At 38.3% G+C, this 13,819-nt stretch overlaps 2 non-coding genes across 2 annotated transcripts; both read left to right on the top strand.

Moving 5' to 3' along the window:
* The first annotated feature begins 1,322 nt into the window (after positions 1 to 1,322).
* LOC135764499 (U2 spliceosomal RNA) lies at positions 1,323 to 1,513 on the top strand. The gene has a single exon (XR_010540047.1). It is a non-coding gene; the product is annotated as a U2 spliceosomal RNA (small nuclear RNA).
* Positions 1,514 to 2,295: 782 nt separating this feature from the next.
* LOC135760835 (U1 spliceosomal RNA) lies at positions 2,296 to 2,460 on the top strand. Its single transcript, XR_010537605.2, has one exon. It is a non-coding gene; the product is annotated as a U1 spliceosomal RNA (small nuclear RNA).
* Positions 2,461 to 13,819: the final 11,359 nt, after the last annotated feature.

The following is a 13,819-nucleotide window of genomic DNA, read 5'->3' as shown; positions in this document are numbered from 1 at the left end:
GTATGGCTAGTTATTTTATTAAAAATTTCCAGCCGTCTGTAAATTTATGTTTGAAAGAAAAAAGTAAATTAATATCTTACTTACTGTTTTTGTCTTGTTTTCTAGTGAATATCTGACAATGCTTAAATGGAGATACATTTACTTGGTAAGCAAAGTGGCTTAAGATATTATGTATTGTAATAGAAAATTGTTATAAAAACGTTTTGTTTTTGCTGGGAATTCTTGTATATATTTCACAGCTATATAATTAATTATAATAACGCACTTTTTGTTGATAAACATGTTAAAAAATACATTAACACATAATAATGTGGCAACAAATCAAATGTGCATTTAAATGCAACAAGCAAAAATAAATAAATAAAGCAAATGCACGGAAAAGAAACGAGGAATAAAAGAAACACCGCGATTAAAAAAATCAGATCGCATACTTTGTAAAATAATTGAAATAAATTATAAAAATCAACAGGTTTATATTTAAAACAAATAAAAAATATCTGCCAGCGGGGTAAGAAAAATAAACTTAATTCTAGTTTCAACTTAATTCAATAATAAACTCAATTTAGGTTTATTTTTCTTACCCCACTGGCAGATATTTTTACTTGTTTTAAGCCTTAACCTATTACATTTTAGAATTTATTTCAGTAAACAAGACTTAAATTCTAAGCCACTTTGCTTATTAAGTAAATGTATCTCGATTTAAGAATTATTTTTTAACTCGAAAACATTAAGAAAATACTAAGTAAACGAACAAATTGGGATGTTCAAAACACTTAAATATTTTTTTTCACTCTACCCTTCATATTACAGCTGTCGAAAAACCACAGCAACGTTGACAGACCCGGAAGCCATGATACATTAGCAGTTTTTAAAATAAGTTAAATCTAGAATCCTTATTGGTTTTAGATACTTTAAAGCAATGAATGATCTTCTTTCTTTTGAATTGATTTGGTATTATGGAGGAGCTCTGTGTCTGGTTATTGAAGATGATTTGTTCTTTGCTCCTATGTTGGCTTATTTTTTTGTTATTTCCGTTACTATATATATTTTTTCTTTGTTTTTTCTGATTTGAGGTTATGAAAATGTTTTAATTTGTAATAAAGGTTTTTTGAAAATTCTAAATTCTCTCTATCTCTCTCTCTCTCTCTCTCTCTCATGAGCGTGGATCAGATCCTGCATTAAAACATGAACTTCTGATTTGCTAGCTCAACGTTCTACCTCTGGGTTATACAATGAGAACGTATAGAGTTAAATGCCCGCTAGCCTCCACCCCAAAAGCCAGCGCCTTCGCCGGCTCCCCCTTTGGCTGCGTCTATTCCGGTATCGCTTCTCGGCCTTTTGGCTAAGATCAAGTGTAGTATCTGTTCTTATCAGTTTAATGTCTGATACGTCTCCTATCCGGGGACTATATGTTAAATGGATTTTTGACCTTCGGAAATGGAAGCGGAGCTTGCTCCTTCCACTCCATGCATCAACATGGTATTGCAGTGTTTCCATGAATGGTGCGCTCCCCATCTCGGGGATAAATAAGTCAAGTATAAAAAAAGAATTTGCTTCTTTTGTGCGTGAGTGACGGTGTTTTTTCTAATCCGTGTGTTTTAAAATTGCTGTGGTTTCGTTGGCTTTATTGGTTTAACGAAAAGCTTGCGTGGAAATGAACACGCTGATAAAGAAATGTTTTTGTAATGTATTTAATTATTTTCTTTACAAGTTTGCGGAGGTGATACGAGGACGAATTAAACATCCTCGACACAGCTGAAGGCGCAACAAAAGCGAACGAGACCGATTGGAATGTTAAAAACACCTGAAAACTTTTTTCACTACCCTTCATACTACAGCTGTCGAAACACCACAGCAACGTCGACAGACCTGGAAGCATAGCTGTACTTGTTTAACTCACAACGACAACGGGTAAGTCATTGAGCCCTGTGTTTTTATTTATCCACGTTCTAAAATTGCTATGCTTTCGTTGTTTCTTGATTGCTCTGTACATTTCTTTGTTTCTATTCCACGTAAAGTTACTTTGTAATAACGAAACCATATATTTGAATGCGCAATTTAAATCCATTTGATTTAAATTGTTTCACATATTTCACTCTACACGGTTCAACCGGGCTGGAAACGGAATAAAAACAGGGTAGATCTCGAAGAATGTTTGGTCTCAGACGTGGCTTCGTGCGCTTTCCACCTGGTCACACACAGTAAATGAAATGTTAGTCGGACGGCCTCCGGGGGCGCCGTCGATGTGATCGGTCACAGGAAGATGCGGCCGTCTGGCCTCAAAGGGTGTCGCTCATACTTACCTGGCAGGGGAGACACCATGATCATGAAGGTGGTTCACCCAGGGCGAGGCTCAGCCATTGCACTCCGGTTGGGCTGACCCTTTGCGAATTCCCCAAATGTGGGAATCTCGACTGCAAAATTTCTGATAGTGGGGGACTGCGTTCGCGCTCTCCCCTGACCTTTGTGTTAAAAATAGATTCGCTTGTCGTTTTACGTAAAATCCAAGAGACGTCTAACCACGGCCCAAGAATACATTAGTCATCAAAAAAGCGGCTATTCAACGACTACATAACTTTTAATAGACAGCGAATAAGTGTCTAGGCTAAAACAAGGCTTAATTTGGGCTGTCAGTGAAAATCTAATAGCCGTTTGACCATTCCAAACGAATAGACTAGCCATTAAATAGAACCACAATCAAACGGCTACATGTCTAAGAGCACAAAATAATGCTTAGATGATTCTTTTACTTCCAATATAAGAGGTTCTCGGGAATGGCAATCATCCAAACTAATAAATTATAAAGGCTTTTATAAGAAAATGACAACAGTTAAACAACCTAGACAGCGTTGGGCAATACAAAATGCTAATAAATACAAGACAAATTGAAATATTGTACATGCATGTACATTAAACCAGCCAACAAATCTGCCAATGGGCTACGACAATTTTTCTTGAATTAAGTGTTTATATCTAGATTTGTTTCTTACCCCTTTGGCAGATTTATTTGCTTGTTTTAAGCCCAAATTCTGAGTTTTTTCTCCCTAAAGGCTAGGTTTATTTTCTTAGGGCATTTTGCTCATCAAAAAATGCATCTTATTTTAAGACTTTCTAGATATTTGTATAGTTAAAACAGTTCGAAATAACAAGTAAGAAATGATTTTTTGCAATGTATTCATTCATTCGCTACCCTTCATACTACAGCTGTCGAAAAACCACAGCAACGTCGACAGACCTGGAAGCGTAGCTGTATTTGTTTAACTCACAAAGACAACGGGTAAAGTATTTTCTTGATTACCTAAATGACTTGCTGTAGGAAAATAAGTTTAGGTTTAAGGGGGGAAATACAGTTTAAAGGGATATTTCAATTTATGATGATAATTCTGTCATCATTTACTCATGCATACAGGCTTACAACAACACGAGGATTAGTTTTTTTCTGAGTAACACAAAAGAAGGTATTTTGAGGAATGATGGTAAACCCACAGCAGATAGTCACCATTGACTTCCATAGTAGGAATAAAAAAATATGATGGAATTTAATAGGTACCATCAACCGTGTGCTAACCATCACTTTGCAAAATATTTTCTTCATCATTTATCACGATACTTCCAAAATAATTTTTCCTACTAAGTCAATATTTCATTATTTGCTTTACAAGCTTAAAAATGATGGTGACAGGATTCCATGGTAATCACAAACAGGTAAACAAGTAAAATAATCACTATTTACTTTTAAAAGCATTTTGAAAATTGCTTGCTTATGCTGGGAGTAAAGGTATTTCATGCAAAAGGTATTTCCTCTTTAAAAGGTAATGTATGCTTCTTTTAAAGCTGACACATTTGCCACATTAAAATAACAGAAATGTGTACTGTTTAAACTTTTTGGAGCCGGTGTGTCTGTGTTCTTGGGGCACACATCTACATGTAAAAGCAGAATTGCTTATTATTCTTCTCTATTTCTTGTATAGGTCAATTATGAGTGAAGAACCGTTCACCAAATGAAGACCGCAGCCAGGTGACGGGATCCTGTGGTAATCACAAACAGGTAAACCAGTAAAATAATCATCATTTAATGTTAAAATAATTTTGAAAATTGAAGTTCTGTGTGTTCTTATTGTACTTTATTTATTTCTGCAGGTAAGCACCATACCGTAAGCTTCATTCCCTTTATAACAGGTAAGGTTCATACTGTTTTATTCTTTTGTACTGTTTTATTCGTACTGTTTTAAATCATTCAGTAAATGCAAAGTTAAACTGATGTGTTTTTAATCTAGATTTAAAAGTGTCTACTGTTGAAGCACATCTGATCTCTTCTGAAAGCTGATAATAACTGAATGCTGAGGCACCTTGTTTTGAGTGAACCCTTGTTTTTTCTAAATGACCTGATCCTATTGATCCGAGTAATCGGTTTCATATTCGATTAGCATATCTGTCATGTATTGTAGCCATGAAGTGGTTTTTAAACAAGAAACAGTACTTTTTAAATCCATTGACCATTGCAATAATCGGCCCTGCTGGTGATGAAAGCATGAACAAGTTTCTCTAAGTCCTGTCTTGAGACAAAACCTCTAATTCTGGCAATATTTCTGAGATGGTAGTAAAAGCAGAATTCCTTATTATTTTTCTCTATCTCAGGCTCTACGGCATATATGTCATGATTTTATTTGTCTATTTATATGTCTATTTACAAGGACTGCCTTGGCCAAATGTTATTGTTAATTAATATTGAAGCAGTTATTTAACATAGGTCCTTTGAGTAGTGATTTGTGTAATGATCCATATATCTATTTTTATGTATATTTTTAACTTAGGAATGTGATTTTAAAGCTCATATTTGTTATTGTATGACACCTCTCATGTTATGAAAGTAAAAAATAAATGTATTTTCTGATGTCTTGCATTTCTGTTTTTAAACTGTTAATCCTTATCAAGTGCTATACATTAGAAAGTGGATATAGAGTGAAATGCACACGGTGAATAATGAACGCAGACCTTCAGTGCCGGACCTCTGACCCGCTAACCTCCATCCCGACAGCCAGCGCCTTCTCCGGATGCCATTGCGGTATCGCTTCTCGGCTTTTTGGGTGAGATCGAGTGGACACCGGGGACTACACGTTTAAATGGATTTTTGACCTTCGGCTATGGAAGCGAGGCTTGTTCCGTCCACTCCGTGCATCGACTCTGGCGCTTTCCGGGGACAAATAAGGTGAGTTTAAAATCAGAGTTTGCTTCTTTAGTGCGTGGTTGCCAGTTTGTTTGCCAGTCCGTGGTCCATAATACGTTCCGCGTTCGTGGTCTCTCCATCGCTCAGTACTTTTCTGTGTTTCTATTTTACGTAAAGCTAACACCAAAACGATTGTGGAAGGCGCTATATAGATTGTTCTCAAAGAAAAAAAACGAGAAACAAACCCATGTGAATATGGGTCAAATTATCTAGGCGGAGCACTTCGTTCAAAGAAAAACGCAACAGAATTGTTTGCGTTGAACAAAGACAATGGTGCCTGCAGACATCGAATGTGTATTGTGGATAAAAAATGGCCAGTGGGGTGGGACAATTTTTCTTGAATTAAGTGTTTATGGGAAAAGTTCACGAATTTTTTCTTACCCTGTAGTCAGATTTATTTGCTTGTTTTAAGCATAAAATAACAGGAGAAGAAATTGTGTAGGGGGAGCAGAGGGTTTTTTTTCGTTCAAAGAAAAGCAGCGTGGCACGAATGAATGTTTGGCTGAAATGCTATCGTAATTTCCCCCTTAATTTTCCTTACAAACATGAAACCAGAGAGAAGGGTCAGTTGGCATCGAATTGCACCTTGTATTCGGTGATTGATTGAGGAAAAATATGCGTATGTGTATATATATACTTGTTTTGTTGAACAGAGACAATGGCCGCGTGCTCCAGCGTCACCTATATGCCTATTTCACAAAATGGCGGCTTTGACCGGAAGTAGGGAAAACATCGTTCAGGTTGCACCACTACGATGGCCACTCAATATAGTATGGACTGACAGCTGCTTTGTTTTCTCCTACACATGAATTTACTTGTAAAAATAACAATAACAGATATTGTCGATTGGTGTTATATTATTTTTTTAGCATTTCGTATTATCAAAATATATCATATGTTAGACAGCTTATCAATTTTAAATAAAATAACGAGACATACATAACTATTCGTGTCTGCTCCCGTTTATTGTAATGAGTGTGCACATTTGGAGAAATACTTAGACATTTTACTTCTTATTTCTTTAGACTGAATAATTATTTCTTATTAATTCCAAAGTATGCGACCCGATGATCTAATCGTGGTGTTGTATGTGCTATTCCTCGTTTGTTTGCCTGCATCCATTGCTTTACGGCTTGCTTGTTGCGTTTAAATGCACATTTGATTTCTTTACCAGCATTGGATTTAGACCATTCAATGAGAAGAGTTAACAGCGTTTATTATGATTGATAAGCCCTCAACGGAGAATGAGGTCGGCATACATTAAAAGCCTTATTTTGTTTTTATCGTGTGCCTTCCAAAATGTATGCGACGAAACTTAAATCACGCAAAATATGAATGGTAACTAGACGTGCTTGTTGTGTGCAAGGAGTGCATTTATTTGTAAACTTTTGCTAAATCAAAATGGTTTATTTGTATTTGCTTTTTACCTGGGTTTTATCAGGTTCGCAGTCGGGACATTTTTAATCCATAGTGTATGCATAATTAATTTCAAAGAAATAAGAAGTAAAATGTGTAAGTATTCCTCAAAATGTGCTTTGGACTAAGTCCCCCGTCATCACAGCAAACGGGAGCAGACCCGAATAGGTATGGCTAGTTATTTTATTAAAAATTTCCAGCCGTCTGTAAATTTATGTTTGAAAGAAAAAAGTAAATTAATATCTTACTTACTGTTTTTGTCTTGTTTTCTAGTGAATATCTGACAATGCTTAAATGGAGATACATTTACTTGGTAAGCAAAGTGGCTTAAGATATTATGTATTGTAATAGAAAATTGTTATAAAAACGTTTTGTTTTTGCTGGGAATTCTTGTATATATTTCACAGCTATATAATTAATTATAATAACGCACTTTTTGTTGATAAACATGTTAAAAAATACATTAACACATAATAATGTGGCAACAAATCAAATGTGCATTTAAATGCAACAAGCAAAAATAAATAAATAAAGCAAATGCACGGAAAAGAAACGAGGAATAAAAGAAACACCGCGATTAAAAAAATCAGATCGCATACTTTGTAAAATAATTGAAATAAATTATAAAAATCAACAGGTTTATATTTAAAACAAATAAAAAATATCTGCCAGCGGGGTAAGAAAAATAAACTTAATTCTAGTTTCAACTTAATTCAATAATAAACTCAATTTAGGTTTATTTTTCTTACCCCACTGGCAGATATTTTTACTTGTTTTAAGCCTTAACCTATTACATTTTAGAATTTATTTCAGTAAACAAGACTTAAATTCTAAGCCACTTTGCTTATTAAGTAAATGTATCTCGATTTAAGAATTATTTTTTAACTCGAAAACATTAAGAAAATACTAAGTAAACGAACAAATTGGGATGTTCAAAACACTTAAATATTTTTTTTCACTCTACCCTTCATATTACAGCTGTCGAAAAACCACAGCAACGTTGACAGACCCGGAAGCCATGATACATTAGCAGTTTTTAAAATAAGTTAAATCTAGAATCCTTATTGGTTTTAGATACTTTAAAGCAATGAATGATCTTCTTTCTTTTGAATTGATTTGGTATTATGGAGGAGCTCTGTGTCTGGTTATTGAAGATGATTTGTTCTTTGCTCCTATGTTGGCTTATTTTTTTGTTATTTCCGTTACTATATATATTTTTTCTTTGTTTTTTCTGATTTGAGGTTATGAAAATGTTTTAATTTGTAATAAAGGTTTTTTGAAAATTCTAAATTCTCTCTATCTCTCTCTCTCTCTCTCTCTCTCTCATGAGCGTGGATCAGATCCTGCATTAAAACATGAACTTCTGATTTGCTAGCTCAACGTTCTACCTCTGGGTTATACAATGAGAACGTATAGAGTTAAATGCCCGCTAGCCTCCACCCCAAAAGCCAGCGCCTTCGCCGGCTCCCCCTTTGGCTGCGTCTATTCCGGTATCGCTTCTCGGCCTTTTGGCTAAGACTGCGATCGACTTCTCTGTTTGGGAAGTAGATTATTGCTAAACAGTGGCATTAATCTTTACCAACGGAGGGAAATTTTGGACATACTTGTGGATCATTTTCTGTTTGTACGGAATTACAGTTTTTTTCAGGGTAAATAACATCTCGCCGTAAAAGGAGAAAAACTCGCGTCTACGGGTAAGTGCCTCTTATTCCTTTCGCTTTTACTATTTATTGCTTTGTGTAGTTTTTTAGTTATTTATTTGGTAGTTTAATCTTTTAGATATTTATTGTTGGTTTTAGTTATTTATTGGCTGGCGGTGCCTCCAGCATGGCGGCTGCTAGGGCCGGTATGCGGAGGCACCATAGCGTGCGCTTTTTGTTTAATAAAAATAACGATGGGACGTTAATGGTAATGTCTAGGCTTGATTTCTCACGTAAGTTAGTACAAAAAGTGTTGGGTTTCTCGGTGACTGACGTGAACTGCTTATTGACTTTGCCCCAAAACCGTGGATTTGATTTAAGTTTTAATAGCGCTTCACTGCTCAACGTTTTCTGGTCTCGGTTTGAAACGTTAAAAGCCAATTTTTCCATGTTCACAGTGGAGAAACTGACTGATAATTCGCTTAAGGTAGTAATTGTCAGGATGTTTAATGAAACTGTGAGTGGAGAGGACATTTATGTGTGGTTGGCTAGATATTGCTCTATTCGTGGACAGCCAGTTAAGGTGTTAGATGAAGACGGCATCTGGAACTGCGCTTGGAGAGTGCCCATTAAACAATGGGAGAATCCAAGCGGGTTTCACGGCTTGAGTCAAATACCTTCCATGATTGTGCTGGGCGAAAATAGAGGTTACATTCATTATCAAGGGATGCCCAAATTGTGCCGCAAGTGTGGCCAAAATGGGCATCTCGCCGAGGCATGCCAGGAAATAGTGTGTGGAAAGTGCAGAGAAATTGGTCACGTTTTTGATGAATGTACCAATGGCAGGAAGTGCAATCTCTGTGGGGAATTTAACCATCTTTATAGAGATTGCCCTAAATCGTTTGCCAACATACTGAAAGCTAAAATGGCCGCCCCAAACAACCCGATCAGAGAGGAAGAGGCGGTCCCTGAGGTTTTGGAGGGAATTTCAAATACTCATTCAAGCCCAGGGATTGGCCAAAACGGAGCGGAGGGGGCGGTCCAAGGGGCGGAGCCAGAAGCGAGTAACGGCCGGGAAGATGAAGCTCCTCCCCCCCAACAAGACAAGGTAAAGTTATGTGTGGTGGCAGACAAGGAAAGGGAAGAGGAGGAGTCAGATGAATCAGACGCCTCCTCTTTGATAACAGTACCAGAAGTAGAAATGGAAGAAAATTATATTGAAAGCACCGGTGATATAACTTCTGATTGGTTACCAAATGCACAATTGCAAAAAAGACCTGCGGGGTCCCCTTTGTGTCAAACAGAGGAGAAAAAATTGAGGTCCACCAGTTCGGGTGACAATGAGGAGGACAGGGTGTGGCCCTCAGTATCCCCGAATGAGGTATCTTTTCTGCAAATACAGCTGAGAACATCATCGCCAAAGGAGCCGCAAGAGAATTTCTCTGCGGATCCCAAGGTGATAGGCACTCCTCCTCCTGAACCTAAAACTATTAGTATTAAAGAGGAGCAAGTGTCACAAGAGATTTCATGACCTCAACGAAATGCGTAGTCTTTTAAATAATATGTTTTAATTTCCTTTAAGCTCATGCCTTTTTTACTTAATTTTATCATGGCACTCACAATTTCCACTATTAATGTAAGAAGTGTAAAGTCTATGATAAAAGCACAAATGGTTTTATCATTTTTAAAATCTCAAAAGTCTGATATCTTTTTATTACAAGAATGTGGCTTACCTTTTTTATCTAGTTACAGGATGTGGGAGGAGAAATGGACGCCGGGACCCTCCATATGGAGCGGGTCAAATTTTAACAAAAACGACGGAGTGGCGATTTTACTAAATAACCCTCATATCTTGGTGAAGGGGAGCACGGTGGTGAGAGATGGACGGGCCATTTTAGCAAACTTGACTTTTTTAGATAGAGATTTTAAAGTGTTAAATGTGTATGGTTTTACAGGTAAAAATGATAGGTATGAGCTTTTAGAGGAACTGCAGTCCCACATGCTTGGGAGGGCACCTTTAGTGGTTGGGGGGGATTTTAATTGTGTCTTAGCTAAGACAGACAGGAAGAGGGCAGGGGAAGATTTTAAGGTTGACAAGACGTCAGTTTTAATGCAAAGTTTGGTTAAGGATTTTAAATTAGTTGACTGTTTTAAGACTTTGCATCCAAGAGAGCCGGGCTACACCTGGGTCAGTGGTGATGGCACCAATGCCTCGCGCATCGACTACATCTTCGTGCGCGACTGTCCGCCAACTGATGCTAGATTAACACCCTTGTTTTTTACTGATCACGCTATGTTGTCTTGCACACTTTCCCTCACCAGCAACCTGACGATAGGGAGAGGGATCTGGAAACTGAATTGCTCCCTGTTGCAGAACGAGGAGATAGTTAGAGAATACAGGGAGCAATTCAGTCAATGGCAGACCCTCCAGGACTTTTTTGATTCACATGCACAGTGGTGGGAAATGGTGAAGCATCGGACAAAACTGTTTTTTAGACAGAAAGGGACGGAAAAAAAGAACAAAGAAAAGCGATGCATGTTGGGACTGCAAAAAAGACTACAAAAGTATTTTAAGTTAGTAAATGAGGGCTTTGATTTTAATGAAGAATTAAAAGAGGTTAAGAAGAAAATGGCTGAGATCGAAAAAGAAAGAAATAAAGGGGTGATTTTAAGGAGTCAAGAAAAAGATATAGAAGAAGGTGAAAAATGTACACGATACTTTTTTAAGAAAATTATAACAAACAAGGGGCTAATAGCTAAACTTAAAAATGGCGACAAGGAAGTCAGTAACACTGAAGGAATTTTAGAGGAAGTGGAAACATTTTATAAGGATTTATACAAAAAGAAAGAAGTAACTGATGAAGCAATAAGTAAAGTTCTGGAAAACTTAAATAAGAAAATTGATAATGAGTGTGATGTTTTAACCCAAGATTTTACTATTTTAGAGCTCACTAAAGGCATGAAGGATTTCAAAACAGGTAAGTCACCGGGAAGTGATGGCCTTCCGGTGGAGTTTTATGCAAAATTTTGGGACATTTTAGCACCAGAACTTTTAAAGGCTTTTAATGACTTTGACAGACTGGACCGACTCCCTGACAGTTTTAGAATAGGTATTGTTTCACTTCTACACAAAAAAGGGGATAAGACCGATTTGAAAACGTGGAGACCAATCAGCCTTTTAAACCTTGACTGTAAACTTTTTAGTAAGCTTTTAGCATCACGAATGTCTATGTTTTTAAAAGATGTGATCCACCCGGATCAAGCATGCGCTGTGCCCGGGAAGAGGATCACAGACAGCCTGATATTGATTAGAGACGTCATCTGTTTTGCGAGAGACAGAAACATTGGCCTAATAGTGTTAAATTTAGACTTTGAAAAAGCTTTTGACCGTGTCTCGCACCAGTACCTTTTGCAGGTACTGTGTAAAATGGGGTTCCCAGGGAGGTTCTTAGCATGGGTGGGATTGCTGTATAACGATATAACCAGCAAAATCCTTGTTAACGGGCATCTAACAAATGCTGTCAATATACACAGCGGCGTCCGTCAGGGCTGCCCGTTATCTCCGCTCCTGTATGTGGCTTGCATAGAGCCACTGGCACAGCTCTTGAGAAGGGACCAACGGATCGAAGGTTTTAAAGTACCAGGAATGGGAGGAGTGACAACAAAATGTGTGTTATATATGGATGACGTGACAATTTTAACTACTGACTTTTTATCTGTCCGGAGAGCTTTGGAGTTAACAGACTTTTATGGACAGGCCTCAGGCTCAATATTAAACAGGAACAAGTCTGAGGCCCAGCTCTTTGGACAGTTGGGTGATATAGACTTGGGAGGACTGGACGTGACACTCAGAAAAACGGACATAAAAATTTTAGGTGTAAAATTTGACAGTGAGGGTGGGGGAAGTGGTAACTGGAGTGGAATTTTAGGCAAAGTGAGACAGCGACTAGGACTGTGGGGACTGAGGACTTTGACTATGGAGGGAAAGATTTTAGTTTTTAAAGCTGTGATTTTACCCCTGTTTTTATTATTGTGTTCTGTTTTTAGCCCCCCCAGGTTCTTCATTTTAGCTGTAGAAAGAGCAGTTTTTTATTTCCTTTGGGCTTCTAAGTGGGAGAGGACACGAAGAGAAATCATCAAAAAGAGAAAGGAAAACGGAGGGAAAGGTCTTCCGGACCTCAGCTTGTTTTTAGGGAGTAATTTCACAGCATTACACATCAAGTACGCTACGGCCCCATCAAGTAGTGCGACCACAGCAATGGTTAAGTTTTGGATGGGGTCGTATTTACGCACTTTAAAAGTTTTAAAAGTAGATCTCAGAGCCCCAGTGTCTTTTAACTTGCCAAAAGAATATGGTTTTATTAAGAAATTTTTAAAGAAATATGATTGTGAAAACCAAAATTTGAACGTTTTAACTAATCATAAAAAAATAATCTCTGTTGTGCAGGATCGGGAGAAGGTGAGCCCAGTGTCAGGCCTAATGGAGAACGAGGCAAAGACTGCGTGGAGGAACGCAGCCCACCCTGCCCTCCAGAACCGGCATAAGGACCTTTCGTGGATGGCGGCCCATGAGATCCTCCCGACCAGGGCGGTTATGCACTCCAGGGGCATGTCCACCAACGCAAAATGCCCACGGCCTGGGTGTGATCAACAGGAGACCGTGCGGCATGTCCTCTGGGAGTGCGGCGCTGCACAGGACCAGTGGACCGCGACCGGCCCCCTAGTTTTCCCGTGCCTGCCAGCGGGTGGAGTCCAGATGGACTACAAACTCGCCGTCCTAGGGGTGGGCTGGAGCATGAAGGACTTAACAAAAAAACAGTTTACACAGCTCTGGCTCACCCTGAACGCTATAAAGCATGCAATCTGGACTGCCAGAAACCTGCTGGTGGGGAAACGGGTGACGGTGCCCCTCCACGCCACTGTAAGGACGGTCGAGTACATGCTGCAGGGGCACCGCACCTAATCATTCGGATGGGGGGGCCGGGGTTGCCACAGAGAGGGTCCTGGCCGCCACCGACCCTGGTCGCCCGTAGATGCACCCTCACCACCATTGGCTACGGGAACAGCGGGCCAGCGGGTGGGGATCTCCTCTGGGTCCCTGAAGCAGGGTCTGATGGCTTGAAACTGAGGGCCAGGGGTGGGCCGGAAGGGAAGGCTCACCTCCCCGGTCCAGTATAATAGAACACTGTTTTCACCCCATTTTATCTTGCTTTTACTGATTAGAGGCTTACAAATTACTGTTTTAAATGCTATTTTAACACTGTTTTTTATCCTGGTTCTTAAAACACACTGGAAGCACTTGCAAATAGCTAATGTTATTCTAAAAAATTAAGTATATTGAACTGTAGTTATTTTTAATGGTTTTAAAGATAACATAAATTGTATAGAGGTGCTTTTAAATAGCATGTGGATATCTTATATTTTGTGTTTTAGAGTTTCAGGATTTAAATTGCGTTTTTAATCCTCATTAAAATTATGTTTTATTTCAGATCTATTTTTTGTTTTTAGACCTGCATGTGCAGGGGTATAAAATGTT

This window comes from Paramisgurnus dabryanus, chromosome 9, assembly GCF_030506205.2.
Source record: "Paramisgurnus dabryanus chromosome 9, PD_genome_1.1, whole genome shotgun sequence".
Taxonomy (NCBI): Eukaryota; Metazoa; Chordata; class Actinopteri; order Cypriniformes; family Cobitidae; genus Paramisgurnus; species Paramisgurnus dabryanus.
This window is presented reverse-complemented; position numbering and strand designations above follow the sequence as displayed.